We start from the raw sequence: 20179 nt of genomic DNA, 5'->3' as shown, positions 1-20179 counted from the left end.
TCCCACGATCTGCTCCAGCAAATTTGGAGAGAACTCCGCCAGGAGCATCGTGGTGACTTCGGATCGTTGATCCGGCGTAAAAACAGCCCAAAAATGAAGAGAGAGAGAGAGAGAGAGAGAGAGAGAGAGAGAGAGTGAGTGAGTCGAAGGCGAGAGAGAGAGGGAGCGTTGGCTTCTTTAAGAAGCTTAAATTTTTGGATTTCCCCATATTTATAGAATCAGTGGATTTCGTTGACGAGTCCTTCACAAATTTCGTCGACGAGACCCTGTATTCGTCGACGAAATTCAGGCTGCCTCAGAACCCCTCTCGGTATTTTCTCATCGACGAAACTCTGTGTTCGTCGACAAATTCTCTAAAGCCTTCATCAACGAATACAGGGGATTCGTCGACGAAGTCTACGATCTCCTTTTGTTTCCGGTTTCTATTTTCCTTTCCTTATCATTTAAATTTCATTTTAAATTTGGGTTGTTACATTAAGTCCTTTTTATAATTAATTTTAGATTTGAGACAATAGAATACTCTTTGTTTTTGGAATTAATTATTTTTTGGGAAACAATTTTTAAGGCTAGGTAATTTTTTTTAAAACAAATTATTTTGGTATTATTAAAATCTCCTTTATTAAAGAAAGGAAGGACCCATAATGTTTTAGTAAATATTTTTTTTAAAAAAAATTAATCTTTATTATGGAAAGCGAAAAACGTAGAGTGACTATGTGGATGCCTTATAGAAAAGAGACTAATGTGTTTTAATTAGAATAAATTATGTGCGATAGATTATGAATGAAAGATATTTGAATTATTTGGGAGAAGAAATCATACCTTATTATAATGTTTTTCTCTAATAAATTATTTAATTTTATTCCTCTACTTAATTTTTTTTTCTAAATATTGCAAAACTATTAATATATTAATTATATATTCTAAAAATACATACTATTTTAATCATTTAAAATGCTTTTAGATACCTTACAACTTTTTTACTAAACACTAAATAACTCTCTTTTTAAATCTTTGATTGGATCCTCAAAATGATGAACAAATTTGTTCCCATTTATAATTAGGTTATGTATAGTTCATAGTATTTAACTCTACCTGTGATGCACTTAATGTTCTAATTTTTTCACACACAGTCGGTTCCAAGTCCGGGTAAAGGAGGTGTGTTGTGTTAGGTAGCTGACAGCCAACGTAAAATTTGTCACATCACTACGATATGAATCCTTACCGAATATTTGCTGGGGTGTCCCCTACGAGCGTGGCGTTGCACTTGAACCACCCGGATGTAGTGAAAAGTAGGCGAGGGTGGGCTAGGTTGTCGCCCCGAAGCGACGCACTGTGTCGGCACGCAGGTACAATGTCAAATATGCGAGAGTTCCTGCATCATTTTGGATGTGGGCAGCTAAAGACGTTAGTTCAAGAAACTAGGATTAGATTATCAACTTGAAATATAGGGACACTTATGGGTAAAAGCATGGAAATTGTGGATACAATGATTAGAAGAAGAATTAATATAATTTGCTTTTAAGAAACTAAGTGGGTGGGGGAGAAAGTTAGAGAAATTGATAAATCAGAATTTAAACTTTGGTACATTGGAAAAGAAAATCATAAGAATGGAGTAAGCATTATTATAGACAAAAACTTAAAAGATAGCGTTGTGGATGTAACTAGAGTAGGGGATATAATTATAAAAATTAATATGGTATTAGGACAAGAAATAATAAATATCATTAGTGCTTATGCTCTTTAAGTTGGCATAGCAGAAAATCTTAAGAGACAAGTTTGGGAAGATTTGGATAGTATTATACAAGGAATACTAAGGACTGAGAAAATATTTATAGGAGGAGATTTGAATGGGTACGTTGGAAGAGAAAATAAAAATTATGAGAGGATACATAAAGGATATGGATATGGAGACAAAAATGAGTCTAGAGAGATGATCTTAGATTTCGCTATGTCGTATGATTCTAGTATAGTGAATATTTGCTTTAAGAAGAGAGAAGAATACTTAATAACCTTTAAAAGTGGACAAAATAGGAGTCAATAAGATTTTTTTTTTTATAACTAGGGGGGTAGATTGTTTATTATGAAAGGATTGTAAAGTTATTCTAGGTGAAAGTCTAACCACACAACATATAATCTTAGTGCTAGATATATGTATTAAAAAAATGAAAGAAAAAGGATAAAATAAATCAGTGCAAGAGAACTAGATGGAGGAACCTAAAAGGAGAAAATATAATAAAATTTAAAGATAAAATGATCAAAGGTGGGGATTGGACCATAGAGGATGAGATAGATACAAATACTCTTTAGAATAGATTAGTTAGTTCTATTAAAAAGATAGCAAAAGAGATTTTAGGTGAATTAAAGGGAAGATTCTTGAATAGCAAAGAGAGTTGGTGTAGCGCCCCAATCCCAGTGGGGTCTGGAGTGCTAATACTCCATAAATAATCCAATAATACTATGATACCACCATATCAACATCCATAATTAATATAAACATAAAGCCAACGAAAGTAAAATATACTTTTACAACCATACATTCCAGAGTACTACTCTCAACCAGTCTTACTAAAATTTACCAAAACACTATACAACCCAGAATGTTCAAAAACAACTAAACATTACAAAATAGTATCCTACCAAGCCCACTCTCGGCTAGATTGTCTAGGTCCAAACCTGGAGCTCTTAAACTTGATTTCCTGTAGGTCCTGAAAATTGATATATTTACTAGGGTGAGACACTTCTAAGTAAGACGGAATAGATTGGTATCAGTGTGTGGCTAACATGAGTTTTTGTGAACTTAAACGCATTCTTAAATTTACTTTATCTAACAGATATAACATTTGTACAGTATAACTCACACCCATACAGTTGAAAGTACACATTTCTTTTATAATATAAAACAGTTCGATAAACAACTTCATTTACATAAATTCACATATACGCGAAGAAGAAACCCTCTTTTGGACAAACAACATCATCATGTATAAACCCTCATGATCGAGTTGTCCAGTTTGAAGATTGGACGTAGACCAAGCTGGCCTACCACCAGACAAAGTCAAACCTCATGTCTACAAGTCTGATTTGCCTACCCAGCCTGGTCTGACTCCAGGAGGGTACACAACCCTTCCGTGGCCAAATTGACTTTTCATTACCAATACTTCTATCCAGAACAGTGTGGTTACACTATCTCACATACTAGCTACAGTACCGTGCTCTCATCATATCTGGTCCTTAGGATTCTTAAACCATATAATGCAATTTAAGTAATAAAAATTATTATATAATTTATTTCATAACTCAGTATAAAACCTGTCGTATCAAAACCCGGTATACACCCGTCATATCAAAACTTGGCACTTAACCATCATATCAAAACCTGACACTTAGCCATCATATCAAAACCCAACACTTAGCCGTCATATCAAAACCCGACACTTAGCCTTCATATCAATCTCGGCATTCATCCGTCATTTCAAACTTTCACAATTTCCACAAAATTTCCAATATTTCATCAATCAGTATAAATCACATACCGTAAAAACTCAAATTCAATTGTGCAGTAACATATAAATAATTCTCATGCCACACGACTTTTAATTGATAAATCATGATATACTGAACTGCCCGGGAAAATATATATTTTTGTTGAAAATTAGGTCTGATCATCTTCATAATTTTTACTCAAATCAAAATACTTGCTTAATAAGGAAAAGGAAGATGATCAACCCTACTCACATTGGTTTTTCCCCAAATATGTATAATAAGTAAAACTTTTTGTTTCATATTCTTGAATCATTCATAAAATCATATATAATATACACGAGTTCATATACTCGAGTTTAATTTGTTCAAATTTAAGAAAAAAACTGATATAATATATTCCCCTTACCCGTTCTTGAAAAACTATTTATCCTGCTCCCTAGAATATTTCCCCGGTTCCTAAATACAGCGAGGAAAAGGCGCCATCAAGCTAAGAAAGATGAGGGAGATGATCGAAGGGCTAGCTGGAGCCTCAGGAGTCCTTAGGAGCATGAGAGACGTGTGAGAGAGAGAGAGGGAACTGAAACCCTAGCAGAGAGAGAGAGAGAGAGAGAGAGAGAGAGAGGTTTTGAAAGTTTGAATGAAAAATGACCTAAGTTCTATTTATAAGTAAGTTGGCCCGCACGAAACAGTTGACGTTTTGGTCCTGTGATCCTTTTAAAAAAACTCTCGGTTGTTGTAACCGTCGATGGTTTTCTTAGATGGCCTCAAACCGTCGACGGTTTGGTGCTGAACCAAACCATCTCCATTATTTCTTGCTTTTCCTTCTTTTTTATTTATTTTCTTTCCTTTTTCTTGGTTCGGGTTTCTACATCCTCCCCACCCTTATAAAAATTTCGTTCTCAAAATTTGTTACCTCATACTTCACTCTTGGAATTATTGATTCGATCATCTGACTCTAGGAAGAGTCGGTAGCCACCCATACGGCAGTCCCGTCCCAAATTTATTAATTACCCTCATTTATGGCGGAGGAATACCGTGGTTACAATAATGGTCCTTGGGAGATTACCAGTAGATCAAAAAAATTCTCCCAATACCACTCAAACACTAAACCCGAAATCTATGGATTACAAACACTTAAGCTTAACTTGACAACCTATACAAAACACAGTATATATACAATCAAATTCTTACCTAAATCGTCGTACCTACCTGCCTAGGGTTGGGTCTCGCTGAATAGCTACGGGTACTTCCAACGTATTTCCTCTTCCAACTCCCATAAAGCTTCTTCCACTGCGCAGTTTCGCCAAAGTACCTTTACTAGCAGAATCTATTTAGTACGAAGTTCTTGTTTCTTCTGATCTAAAATTTGAACTAGTACCTCCTCATAGGATAAGGTATCTTTGATTTCCAAGAATTCGTAGCTTATCACGTGCGAAGGATCTGGGACGTACTTTCTCAACATCGATATGTGAAAGACGTTGTGAATCCTAGACAAAGATGAGGGTAATGCTATCTTGTAAGCAACCAGACCAACTTTCTCTAGAATCTCGAATGACCCGATGTACCTAGGGCTTAGCTTACCCTTCTTTCCAAACCTTATAACTCCCTTCATCGGAGCAATCCTTAGAAATACCCTATCTCTTATCCCAAACTCTAGGTCTCTTCGGTGAGTATCAGCATAACTCCTCTGCTAACTCTGAGCTATTTTAATTCTATCCCTGATTAATTTGATCTTCTTGGAAGTTTGCTGAATAAGCTCTAGTCCCAAAATCTGTCGTTCACCAATCTCGTCCTAATACATTGGAGATCAGCACCTTCAACCATACAACGCTTCATATGGTGTCATCTCGATACTAGCTTGATAGTTGTTATTATAGGCGAACTCTACAAGTGGCAAAAATTGAATCCAACTACCACCGAAATCTAGCATGCACGCCTGCAACTTATTCTCTAATATCTGAATCCTTCTCTCTGATTGTCCATTAGTCTGCGAGTGAAATGCGATACTAAAATTCAGTTGAGATCCCAAGGTCTTCTGCAAAATCCTCCAAAATTGGGAGGTAAACCGTGGATCTCGATCAAATACAATAGATACCGGGATGCAATGAAGTCAGACTATCTCCTGTACATATAGCTCTGCCAGCTTATTCATGGAGTAACTAACTTTAATAGGAACAAAATGTGCAGTCTTAGTCAGACGATCCCTTGTTACCCATATAACATTTTGTTCATGCAACGCTGAAGGCAACCCCGTTACGAAGTCCATAGAGATATGTGTCCCACTTCCACTCAGGAATACAAAGTGGTTGCAGTGGTCTCGCTGGCCTCTAATGCTCTACTTTCACTTGTTGGCATATCAAATACTATTCCACAAATCGAGCAATTTCTCTCTTCATATTGTTCCACTAGAAGAATTCTCGCAGATTCCCATACATCTTTGTGCTCACTAGATGTACAGTCTAGAGAGAGCGACGAGCCTCTTCTAGAACTATCCTTTTAATCTCTACATCCTTAGGTACATACAACTAGGTGTAAAACCTCAAAATTCCGTCATTTGAGATATTGAAACCTGTTCCTAAACCACTTTGTACTTTCTCCATAATTTTCCTTAACTCTGCATCTTTCATCTTAGCGGCTTTAATTATTCCCTGTAGGGTTGATTGAAAAACCAGACTAGCAATGAACCCCTAATGGTTACCTTCCACAAATTCCACACCAAGCCTTTCCAAATCTATCCTGATTTGCTATTGTGCTAACTTCTGACTTAAAGCATCAGCTACCACGTTAGCTTTCCCTGAGTAGTAACTGATGGAGCAGTCATAGTCCTTTATCAACTCAAGCCATATCCTTTGTCTCATGTTTAACTCATTCTGCGTGCAAATGTACTTAAGGCTTTTATGATCTGTCAAGATTTCATACCTTTCACTGTATAGATAGTGCCTCCAGATCTTTAATATAAAAACCGTAGCTGCTAGCTCCAAGTCATGCGTAGGATAATTCTTCTTGTACTCTTTGAGTAACCGAGAAGAATATGCAATAACCTTTCCCCATTGCATCAATATGCATTTGAGCCCTTTATGCGAAGCATCACTGTAGATTAAAAAACCTTCTTCTCCTGAAGGAATTGTCAATACTGGCGCAATGACAAGTCGTTGATTTAACTCTTGAAAACTCTATTCACACTCATCTATCCATACATATCTCACATTCTTCCCGTTTAACTTCGTTAGAGGGCCTGATGAACCCCTTATCCAACAATTCTTATAATTTCTCCTTTAATTCTTTCAAATTTGCTGGAGGCATTCTGTATGGAGCCTTAGAGATTGACGTTGTTCCCGGAGATAAGTTAATAAAGAACTCCACCTTACGCTCAGGAGGTAACCCTAGAAAATCCTTCGAAAACATGTTAGGAAACTCCCTTACTATTGAAATATCCTCTAGCTTAACTTCCCCCTCTGGTGTTTCCTTTACCCAAGCTAGGTACTCTTGACACTCATTCAAGAGTAACATTTTAGCCTACGTGGTTGAAAAAATTGTTGGCGAGGCGCGCACACATGACCCCAAAAATCTAAACCTTTGCTCCATCGGAGGTCTAAACACTACCTCTTTCTTGTAGCAGTTGATATTGGCATAACCGAAAGCTAGCCAGTCTATTCCTAGAATGACCTCAAATCCGTGCATGTCAAGAACTATCAGATTAGCAGGCAACGTCTTCCCTTGAATACTAATCGAAAAATTTTTAAGTACCCTCCTACACGTTACTATAGTCCCTATTGGTGTAACTATTGATAAATCGAGGCCTAGTGGTTGAGCCTCTATCCCACACAATTTAATGAATTTTCGAGCCATGAATGAATGTGTTGCCTCTGAATCCAACAACACAATAGTTTTATCCAACAAAAATAAAATAGTACCTATCACCACCTTGCCAGCGTCCTATGCATCTCTCGGCGTAAGTGAATATACCCGCGCCTGGGTGGTGCCCCTCTGGTGGCCACCTCGGGATGCATGATTATGTCCCCGAAACTGATGAGGTGCAGGTGCATCACTAAGCGGTGCACAACAGTCTCATGCTATGTGGCCAGGTTTACCACATCGATAATAGCCAGCTGATCTACCCCAGCACTCGCCCTAATGCCTCTAATGACACTTGGGGCTTGGAAGGTGTGACGGAATTCCCTGAGGAGCTCAGGGTCCCACCTCCTATTGCTAACCCGCGTAGTCACCAGGCCTCCTCCATGTACCCCAACTGGTGCCTGTCTAAAAACTAGGAGGCAAGGGCCTCTTCCTCTGGTTCGCTATCCCCGCACTCCTCTAAAGACTGGTCTCCAACACCGTGGCCTTATTAACTAGATTTTAGAAACTTTAGACTTGAAACGCCACAAATTGCTCATATATGTCTGGTCTCAGTCCTCTCTCAAATCTCCATGCCTTCCTCGACTCGTTTGGGACCATGTAGGGGGCGAAGCGAGATAGCTCCACAAACTTGGCCGCATATTGCTGTACGGTCAAGTGCCCTTGAGTCAGATTTAGAAACTTCTCCGCCTTAACTTCCTCGGTTGAAGCAGGGAAATATCACAACTCCAGGTAGTAACTGCAGGCCTTGGCCTCTGATCCTCCACCAGTTTCACTGCTCTCCACCACTGCTTAGCCTCCCCAATTAACTTGAAAGTAGCGTACTGCACCCTCTGCTTATTGGTGCAATGTAGGACAACCAGAAGTTCCTTAATTTCTTGGACCCAATCCTCAGTCGAGATTAGGTCCGCTCCTCCTGCAAATGCCAGCGTATGCATATGGATGAATTGCTCGATGGTGCAGCCTCGGTTTGCAGGTGGGTAGTCCTGCCCTCTGTAGTCTCACCTCATCTCTGCCCTAAGCTGTCGGGCTAGACCTTGCAGCACTATTGAGGCATCGATATCCTCCTCGTTGAAATCCTCCACATTATTATCCCCTTCAGCATCAACATCCTTATCTCTGGGATTCATCCTGAAAAATAGGGCAAGGAGTAATTTTCTTAGAATCCTATTGTCAAAACAAGACTAGTACAACTAATTAGCTAAAACTATAAGGTTCCCTACATTCTCGTACTACAATACTTAGACTTTTCCTGATGATTTTTTTCCCACATAACTAAATCATTTGACCTCCAATTCCCCAATCTAAGGGTCAGCCTTACCGCTAAAAAAAAAAAAAAAAAATCGTCAATGGTTTGCCATGATTTTTCTGAGACCGTTGCCTCAGGAAAACCACAGAAGATCGTCAAGGGAATTCTATCTCTGGGCTATCAGAAAAAACCCCAACCTCTTAGGTACTTGGATTTACTACCCACCCTATACTTGACCCACTTTATCGTGCCTAGGCTACCCATTCCTACTCTTATCACCACTCATTCCTATACTCTAGTAGTATTATTCCTCTAGAGTCTGCAGAACCTAGAACCCAAGGCTCTGATACCACAACTGTAGCGCCCTGAACCCAGTGAAGCCCAAAGTGCTAATACTCCATAAATAACCCAATAATACTCTGATACCACCATATCAACATCCATATTTAATATAAACATACAACCAACGAAAGTAAAATATACTTATACAACCATACATACTAGGATACTACTCTCAACCAGTCTTACTAAAATTTACCAAAACATTATACAACCCATAATGTTCAAAAACAGCTAAACATTACAAAATAGTAACCTACCAAGCCCACTCTCGGCTAGATCGTCTAGGTCCCCCCCGGAGCTCATATACTCGATTTCCTATAGGTCCTGAAAAATTGATATATTTACTAGGATGAGACACTTCTCAATAAGACGGAATAGATTGGTATCAGTGTGTGTGGCTAACATGAGTTTTAGTGAACTTAAACGTATTTTTAAATTTACTTTATCTGATAGATATGACATTTGTGCAATATAACTCACACCTATACAGTTGAAAGTACACATATCTTTCATAATATAAAACGGTTTGATAAATAACCTCATTTACATAAATTCACATATATGCGAAGAAGAAACCCCCTTTTGGACATACAACATCATCATGTATAAACCCCCGTGATCGGGTTATGTAGTTCAAAGACTGGACCAAATCCTGGCTGGCTTACCACAAGGTTAAGTCAAACTTCATGTCTGCAAGTCCAATTTGCCTACCCAACTTGGTCTAGACTCTAGGGGGATACACAACACTTTCGTGGCCAAATCGACGTTTCATTACCAACACTTCTATCCAGAACAGTGTGGTCGCACTATCTCACATACTAGCTACGGTACCGTGCTCTCATCACATTTGGTCCTCAGGGTTCTTAAACCATATAATGCAATTTAAGTAATAAAAACTATTATATAGCTCATTTCATATCTCAGTATAAAACCTGTCGTATAAAAACCCGGCATATAAATGTCGTATCAAAACCTAGCACTTAACCATCATATCAAAACCCGACACTTGGCCGTCATATCAATCTCGGCATTCAGCCGTCATTTCAAATTTTCACCATTTCCACCACATTTCCAGTATTTCCATCAATAAGTATAAATCACATTTCCATCGTATAATACCGTAAATTGTGCAGTAGCATATAAATAATTCTCATGCCACACGAATTTAAATTGATAAATCATGATATAATGAACTGCCCGGGAAAATATACATTTTTGCTGAAAATTCATAATTTTTACTCAAATCAAAATACCTGTTTAATAAGGAAAGGAAGATGATCATCCCTACTCACTTTGGTTTTTCCCCAAATACATATAATAAGTAAAACTATCTGTTTCATATGGCTGAATCATTCAGAAAATCATATATAATATACACGAGTTCATATACTCAAGTTTAATCGGTTCAAATTTAAGAAAAAATTGACATAATCTATTGCCTTTACCTGTTCCTAAAAAACTGCTTATCCCGCACCCTGGAATAATCCCCCGGTTCCTAAATACGGCAAGGAGAAGGCCGCCTGCAAGCCGAAAAAGACGAGTGAGATGATCGGAGAGCTAGCCGGAGCCTCGAGAGACCTTAGGAGCGAGAGAGACGCGCGTGAGAGAGAGGGAACCGAAACCCTAGCACAGAGAAAGAGAGAGAGGTTTTGAAATTTTGAATGAAAAATGACCTAAGTTCTATTAATAAGCAAGCTGGCCTGCACGAAACCGTCAACAATTTCCTGGAACCATCGAAGGTTTGGCCCTGCGATTCTTTTAAAAAAAACTCTCGGTTATTGTAATCGTCGACGGTTTTCTAAGATGGCCTCAAGCTGTCGACGGTTTGGTGATGAACCAAACCATATCCATTCTTTTTTGCTTTTCCTTCTCTTTTATTTATTTTATTTTCTTTTCTTTTTCTTGGTTCAGGTTCCTACAGTTGGTGGTGGGATAAAGATGTACAAAAAATCATAAAGAAAAAAAGAATTTGGCATAAAACGTGGTAAAAATGTAAAAATATAGATAACTTTGAAAAATATAAGGAGGCAAGAAAAAATGCAAAAAAAAGCCGTTAGTGAAGCTAAATATAGATCATTTAATAGTTTGTATGATAAATTATGTACAAAAGAAGGGGAGAGAGATATATTTAAACTTGCTAAAGTTAGAGAAAGGAAGAGTAAGGACTAGGAAATGTAAAATGTATAAAAAATGAGGATGATATTGTCTTGGTTAAGGACGAAGACATTAAAGAAAGATGGCGAAGTTACTTTAGTAAGTTGTTTAATGAAAACCAAATAAAAGGCTTAAACTTAGAATTTTTAAATGAGGAAAAGACTAAAAATATGAGATTTATTCGAAAAACTGGAGTTAACGAAATTAAGTTTGCACTAAAAAAGATGAAAAATGGGAAAGCTATGGGACCAGATAACATCCCAATAAAAGTTTGGAAATGCTTAGGTGATAACGGAATTATATGGTTAACTAATTTATTTAATACAATTGTAAAAACTAAGAAAATGCCAGATGAATGGAGGAAAAACACTTTAATACCTATATACAAAAATAAAGGAGATATTAAAAATTGTAATAACTATCGTGGAATTAAATTTATGGGTCATACGATGAAACTATGAGAAATAGTAGTTGAACAAAGATTAAGGTTAGAAACGAAGGTCTCAAAAAATCAATTTGGTTTTAAGCTTGAGAGATCTATCACATAAGCTATTTATCTTTTAATAAGATTAATGGAAAAGTTTAGGGAAAAGAAAAGAGACTTGTAAATGATATTTATTGACTTTGAGAAAACATATGATAGGATACCCATGAAAGTTCTATAGGGTTTTAGAAAAAAAAAAAAAAAAAGGTATATGTAGTAGATATACCAATGTCATTGAGGATATGTACAATGGAGTAATGACTAGTGTAAGGACTATAAATGGAGAAAGTATAAAATTTCCAATCACCATAGATGTACATCAAGGATCTGTTTTGAGTCCTTATATTTTTGCTTTAGTAATGGACCAATTGACTAAAATTATTCAAAAGGAGGTTCCATGGTTTATGCTGTTTGTAGATGATATTGTATTAATTGATGAAACTAGGAACAGAGTAGAGGTTGAGTTAGAATTATGGGAAGAAACTTTGGAATCTAAATGTTTTAGGATAAGTAGAAATAAGACAGAATATATGAAATGAAATTTTAGTAATGATAGGAGGAATATTGGAAACAAAGTTAAACTTGATGATGAAGAAATAAATAACACTTATAGATTTCGATACCTTTGATCTATTATGCAAATTGAAGGAGAAATTGTTTGAAGGCATAGAGTTAAAGTTGGTTGGATAAAATGGAGAAGTGCTTAAAGTGTATTCCGTGATCGTAGAATACCCTTAAAATTGAAAGAAAACTTTTATAGGATAGCTGTAAGACCAGTTATGTTATATGGATCGGAATGTTAGGCGATGAAGAAACATAATATCCAAAAAGTAAAAGTTGTTGAGATGATAATACTTAAATGGATGAGTGGTATAACATTGAAACATAAATTAAGGATTGAACATATTCGTGGTAAGTTAGGTGTAACTCCTATAGAAGATAAGATAAGGGAGGGACGATTCAGATGGTATGGATACTTGCAACGTAGGCCACATGGTGCTCTTGTGAGGAAGAGTAACTTAATTACTATGGGGGACAGTAGAAGGGGTAGGGGTAGACCTAAAATAACTTGGGAGGAAATAGTGAGTAAGAATTTAATATCCTTGAATTTATAAAAAAAAATGATTTATGATTGCATAAATTGGCAAAAAATGATTCATATAGTCGATTCCACTTAGTGAGACTAACGCTTGCTTTTGTTGTTGTTGTTGTTGTATAGTTCATAGTATTTATAATATAATATAAAGATTTAATAGTTTACACGTAAAAACCTATTGTCATCATAAAGAAAATAGTAACTTTTATGATTTATTACGAAAAGTAACAATTCTCAAATTTCATCATAAGAATAGTTATTCCTTTGTTATTCCGTGTTGGAAAGAGTAGCACGTGCCTATTCATGAGTGATCTCTTTCTTAATTATACATCCAATAGTATTTCATTACATTCTTATTATATTTCATACTATTCCCAAACCAAATGTAAACTTTATTGTTGTAAATGATTTTTTAATTAGTGTATTTATTGTCACCCCACTTGCCCTTTATTATTTTTTTTACTAACAATTTAAAGAATCATTTTTCACTGGACCAGTTTGGATGAAGATTTACTTGAGGAAAGGGAAGGGAAGGAAAGGGAAAGGAAAATAAGAATGAAATTCATTTTTCATTCTATTTTGTCTATATCAAATACCATTAAAAACTAAAAATTGTTTAAATATGATTAAAAATTAAAAAAAAAATTGTTAAGGATGTTTAAAATTAAAATTTTGTTGACTAAATTTGGTAAAATTCTTATTTTCTTTCTCACTTTTCTTGATAACCAAACATGAAAAAGTAAAATTATCCCTATTTTCCTTTCCTTGCTTATATTTTTAAAGCTTCAAACGGACTGTAATAATTTTTTAAAAACTATTTAATGCATCACACGTATTACAACTTGCAAAAAAATGAATGAAACAGCCTACTCCTCGCCCAGTCAAAAGGCAACATTGTCATGGTCGATTAGTGTTCTATAAATTAATAATTAACATTAAATTTTGCCCGACAAGATGCCCTTTCACTCTGTGTTTCAATTTAAAGAGAGGGAAAAAGGCAAGCATAATAAATAAATAGGTAGTTTGGTTTGGTGATGATTTCAGAGGTTATTTAGTTATTAAAGAACTAAGGAGTTTGCCGTGTGAGGCACTTGGAGAGACAGAGAAGGGCTCCGTGGTTGTTGGACTGGTGATTGATTAGTAAATAATGAAAAGCCCCTGTCTGAAGAAGCTTCCCACATACACTGATATACCACGGAAAAAAACAGAGGAATCTCATATGTCAACTCTCTCTGGCTTTCACACTCACCTCATTCTGTAGCAAAGCTTCCCCTGCAAACCTCTTCAAACCAAACCTTTAAAAGGGTTCAACCCCTCCCATTCTGCTCAACTCAAATCTCTCTCTCTCTCTCTCTCTCTCTCTCTGTTTCCTGTTTCCGTTGAGGCATTAACCATGTTTGAGTCCACATTTGAGCTGATGATCCTGGCTGCTTCCAATTCACTCTTTATGTTCTGTTTCTGCAATTTGATAATAGTCAGTCTCCTTGTTGGCTCAAAACTTGCTCCACTCTTTGACCAAGAGTGGAGCAATGTGAACAATGATGTGAAAAATGTCTTGACAGATGCTGCTGAAGATTCAGATTACACTGAAACGCAGATTGAAGATAATGGTTGCGGTGAGGCTGATCACGATGATGTTGAGGATGGCCATGATGATGAGGATGATGATGAAAATAACGGGGAAGAAGAAGATGAGCTGAGGAGAAGAGTGGAAGAATTCATTGCAAAGGTGAATAGAGCATGGAAGGCAGAAATGTTGGCATCATACTTTGTCCAAGGACAGAATTTTCAACTGGGAACTGGTATGCAACCAATATGAATTTTCTAGTGATGATGAGGAAGAGTTTTTGTACATGTAACAGTGAGGGGACTACTTGTAGAAAAAAATTTTGGTTTAAATAATGATATTTGCCGTGACGGTCAGTCTTGATGGCAAATAAAATCTTTTTCTGGACTTTTGTTTGAACTTAACGTATTGGATTGCTATTTCGATCAAACATTAAACAAATTACACTGAATAATTCAAAAGAGAACAGTGAGCAAAGTGCCTTCTTAAATTTTTCAAATTTAGAATGTTAAAAATTGTACTTTTGATCTTGATTCACACTTACGTTGTTGGGGGATAAGTGAAAGAGCACTGGCAGCAGCAGCACAATGAATTTTTGCACAAGCACTTAGCACTTTATTTTTTTGTAAAATCAAGTCGTGCGATTTGAATCGTATAAATAATCTAACGGTCATATTTTAATTTGGCATGTTGTGTAAATCAAGTATAGGATGGGCAGCGGAATAATTAAGCTTGCACCTAATGACAAAATACCACAAGACACAATTCATACACAACCAAAATTTGGAAAGCAAATAAAGAAACCAACACGATAATATATGTGGTTCGGCAAAGCCTACATCCATGAGAGCAATCGGCATAAGAATTTCACTAAGAAATATGGAAGTACACAATACACTTCACACAATGATTTCTCTCTATACAAAACATGTCCGGAAGGGTATACATAACAACCCCTTGGAGGTTTCCCTCCAAATACCCAACCACCCCAACATTCTAATTCAAAATTCAAATTCTTTCTTGTAGCCCAAATGCACTCGTTGACGAGACAGAGAAAGCCACTCGTTGACTAATAAGATCACTCATCAGTGAGTCTTCACATTTCTAATATCCTGCTCTCAGTATTTGAAAAACTCTGGAATTCCCAGCCTCTCGGTATCTACTCATCGACGAGTACAGGACACTCGTTGACGAGTTCCTGCTGTGCAGTACCAATGTAATCCATATGCTTTTCTTCTTTCTTTGTTTATGAGCCCCAACAAGTATAAGAGCCACACATACAAATACAAAAATCTCCACCTTAGCGATTATACATCCCTTAGGAGAACCTGAAAAACATATCTAATTGCTCCACCTTGATCTTGAAACGTTTGGTTGGATTTGTCTCCCTTCTATCACTTGGAGGCATGGAGTAAGTTCAAGCAATGCTTGAACTTTTCACTAGTAACCGGTTTTGTCAAAATATCCGCTGCGTTTTTAGACTCGTGAACCTTCTCCAATACAAGTTCACCTGAAGTAATCAACTCCCAAACCCTATGGAACCTCACAAAAATATGCTTGGTTCTAGCATGATACCCTTGATTCTTTGCTAAATAAATTGTAGCGCCCCGAACCCGATGGGGCTCGGTGTGCTATCCTATCTACACATGTCTCTAATACCATACTATAGTAACCCGAAAACCCACAATGGGTACCACATACACCTGTCCATATCTCAAATAAAACATGTAGTGAAAACATATACATAAACTCCGAATACAATACCAGAGTACTAGAACCATCATATCATATAGACACATCTCTCCCCAAAACCAAATAATACTACAACCCAAGGTAATACAAAGCATATCCGTATACATATACATACTAGTGTCTTACTAGCACTATCTTCAAATCCCACTAACTAATCCTGTCTGGAGCTCTCTAAGTTCGGCTCCCTGGATTTCCTGAAATGTTAAAAGATTATAGAAGTTAGACACCTCTTAATAAGACAGAATATATTATTGTCACTGTGTGGCAACATGAGTTATGATGAAGCATAACTTATAACCTTTAAGTAATTAACTCTAACAGGTAAATCACGTAATATATTCTCATATACATATACATATATATATATATATATATATATTTGTTTCCATATATATATTTGGAAACATACATGCTTTCCTACATAAACATACTTTATCATAGATTTCTCTGTGTACGTAAATCGTTTGATATATATTTATACATACATAACACTTTTTCTGGGACATTCATATATCTCGTCATGTAATAACTCCACATGACTGGGTTGTATGGCCTGTAAGCTGGACTTAGTAATGGCTGGCCTACTACGCTAAGTCAAACATAAAGTCTATAAGTACGATTGCCTACCCAGCCTAGTCCGGACCCATCCTACTCTTCGCAACACTTCACGAGTCGGCCCCAAGGGGTATCCTACTCTCCGTAACACTTCACGGGTCAATCGACTATCCAACACCAACACTCTATCTGAGAAGTGTGGTTGCACTGACTGATCTATACACCCATTCTGGTCCAAACCCATCCTACTCTTCGAAATACTTCTCGGGCCAGACACAGGAGGGTTACACTATAGTACCTTACTAGCTAGCTACGTTATCGTGCTCTGAACATAATTAGTCCATCAGGGCTCTGATATCATATAGTACAATTTATAATATAATTGTTATTGTAATCTCATTTCATACTCATTATTTCATAAACTTGTGTAAATCATGTTTTCTTTGTCACATCATATTTTGTCAAATCATAATCGGTAAAAAAAGGGTCATATTTTAACTGTATAAGTGTAAAACCGACATAACATATCATAACTCGGCTTAAAGTCGTCATTTCATAACTCAGTATAATTCTGTCATATCATGAATTCTGTATAGGTTTTATCATATCATGAATTTTGAAAATAAATCTATAATTTTGTAAATCACGTATAAATCTGTCATATCATAATTTCTGTATAAATCTATCATATCAAAATTTTGAAATAACTCTGTCATAATTTCATTACTTATGCCACACAATTTGAGTAAATATTTCATTATATAATAATCTTCCTGGAAAACTATTTTATTCTGTTGAAAATATTGGTATAATCTTTTCTAGGGTTTACTCAAATCCATATACCTGGTTTTTCCCCAACATACATATAATAATTTAAAAATATATCATTTCCATAAGCCAATTGTGAGATACCGGTGTACGGGTTGAGAGTTTTATAATAATATACCGGCGTACGAGCCGAGAGTTTTTATTATGATATACCAGTGCATGGGTTGAGAGTTTTGATATGATATACTAGTGTACGGGCCGAGGATTTATGTGATATTCCGGCGTACGGGTCGAGCCTTTTTATATGATATATCGGTGTACGGGCTGAGAGTTTATGTGATATGTTGGCGTATGGGTCGAGCCATTTATTTGATATTTGATATGTCGTACGGGCCGTGATTAATAAAATACGAAATGCCGGCGTAAGAGCCGATGATTTTCATGTTATGAATGAAATGTGATATGATGATATTGATTTGACAATTATTAATATGAAATATCAATGAATCACAATTTGAAAATATGTTATATGTTATCAGAACCTGGTTGGTTTGGTTTAGGCTTACACAAGTTCGGTACCGTAGCTATGTGATTATGATCATTATGATGTCAGTGTTATCGCCGTCATACGGGGCAGCGTGAGGATGGATAGTCGGTGTGGTTTATTGAAGTGTTGGCGCCCCTGGTGTATGGACCAGGTCTGGCAGACCCATCATAATTTTAGACATTTACTTTAACTTGGCAGTGGTCGGCCAGCCATTATCAGGTCCCGCCTTCAGACCATACAACCCAGTCATGTGGGGATAAGACATGACATCAGCCAGTTAACCTTTCAGGGTTGTTTTGTATTATTATTATACGAGACGAATTATGTTATGGAAATTCAGTATGTTCTATCATGATATGATTAAATATGTTTTTCCCAGACATGATATAGACAGTTTCACTAATTATATTTATGTATGGTTTTATGTATAATACGAAAATACTCAGGTTGCCACACACTGGTATTAGTTTATTATCCCTTACTGAGAGATGTCTCACCCTAAATTATATGAATATTTCAGGAGCCCCAGATAGAAGAGCAGATAAAGCTCCGCAGAGGTAGTTATAACTGATCTACCCTTTCTGAAGGGTAAGTGTTTTGTTAGGGTCAGATGGATTTTGTGGGTGGTGACCCTACACCTCTATTGGACATTTTTGTGTTATGTGTATTTTTATGATGTATGTAGTAAACTCTGGTATTGTGTTGAATGATACTATGAGATATATATGATTTTATGTTTCCTGCTGCTTAGGCTTCCGTTCTGTATTTCTGATGTATCCCTGGTACCCACGAGTTCAAGTTAACTATGATCTGCTAGGTATTTTATATCGGTTTTATTATCATGGAAAAAAAATGGTAAAATAAGCAAGTTATTACACCCTGGTTCAAATTCAAGAATTCCTCCACTTTTGCTTCTCTAGTAGTGGCAGGAAAATATCGATCGAAGAATATCTCTTTAAACTAGCTCCAGGTCAGAGCTACAGGTACCGGTCTTTGCTCCTCCAGAAGTCTCACAGTTGACCACCAATGCTTAGCCTACCTTGTCAGTCTGTAGGTGGCATATAATACTTTCTACTTATCGGTGCAAGGCAGTACAGTCTATATATTTTCCATTTCCTGCACCCAGTTCTCTACTGCAATTGAGTCTATACTACCTGAAAAGGTCGGAGGATTCATTTTGGTGAACTACTCTATAGTGCAGCCTTGGTCTGCAGTGGTCGCAGAATAGCATCTGAATCACCGCCGCCCATACTAGAGGGCCCTATACCATCATTACCACTGGCGTGAGCACTGTTACCCCTAGGGTCCATCCTGAAAATAAAATAAACATAGTCTGAGGACTCTATCTTCATAACATAACTAATATATTTATATAAATAAAATCTCATATCATCAATTAACCTGACGTCCTTATTCTTAATTTAAGATAATAATAATTCTACTGTGATACCATAAAACATAATCAAAGTCAACCCAGACCCAAAGGGGTACCAGGGATAAACTTGTTCATACATACATACCAACTATGCAGTGGAAACCATGATGTACTTAACGTTATATACAATATCAGAGTTTTACTATAACCAAAATACATATGCATCCCAAAAAGGACCATAAATATCCTAGGGTCATACCCCAAAAATTCATTTTGATCTCAACCCAACTACTTACCATTCAGCCAGGGTAGCACTAACAACCTCCTTTATCTCGAAACTCGCTCCGCTCGTCTATTTGGGTTTTCTAAAATGTTTGTATTGCTAGGGTGAGACACCTCTCAGTAAAGGAGATAGACTAATATCAGTGTGTGACAACATAAGTATTATTGTGTTATAAACATATATTGTTCGTGATAAACTGTATCTAATAAGGAAAATTTATACATAATTTAACTGCATTTGACAAGTCAAGTAAAAATGTTTTGTATAAGTCTGAATAAATCATATTTCAACATAACATACTGTGTCATACTAAATTTCTATATACATACAAAGCATATGTTATATCTGTATATTACTGAAATCATACCTTGGATGGATAGTTAGCTGATGTTATGTATTACCCCCACATGACTGGGTTGTGCGGCTCATATGCAGGACCTAATAATGGTTGGCCTACCATGCTAAGCCAAAACTGACTCGTTTGTAAGTACGATTGGCCTGCCCAGCCTAGTCCAGACTGTCAGGGGGGCACATTACTATACTGGGCTCAATCGACTATCCATACACCAACAGTCTATCTGAGACGTGTGGTGGCACTATCTAACTAAACTGAATAGCTACAATATCGTGCTCTAAAACTAAACTAAGTCATCAGGATTCTACTATCAT

The sequence above is a fragment of the Malania oleifera genome, chromosome 13 (genome assembly GCF_029873635.1).
Source record: "Malania oleifera isolate guangnan ecotype guangnan chromosome 13, ASM2987363v1, whole genome shotgun sequence".
Taxonomy (NCBI): Eukaryota; Viridiplantae; Streptophyta; class Magnoliopsida; order Santalales; family Ximeniaceae; genus Malania; species Malania oleifera.
This window is presented reverse-complemented; position numbering follows the sequence as displayed.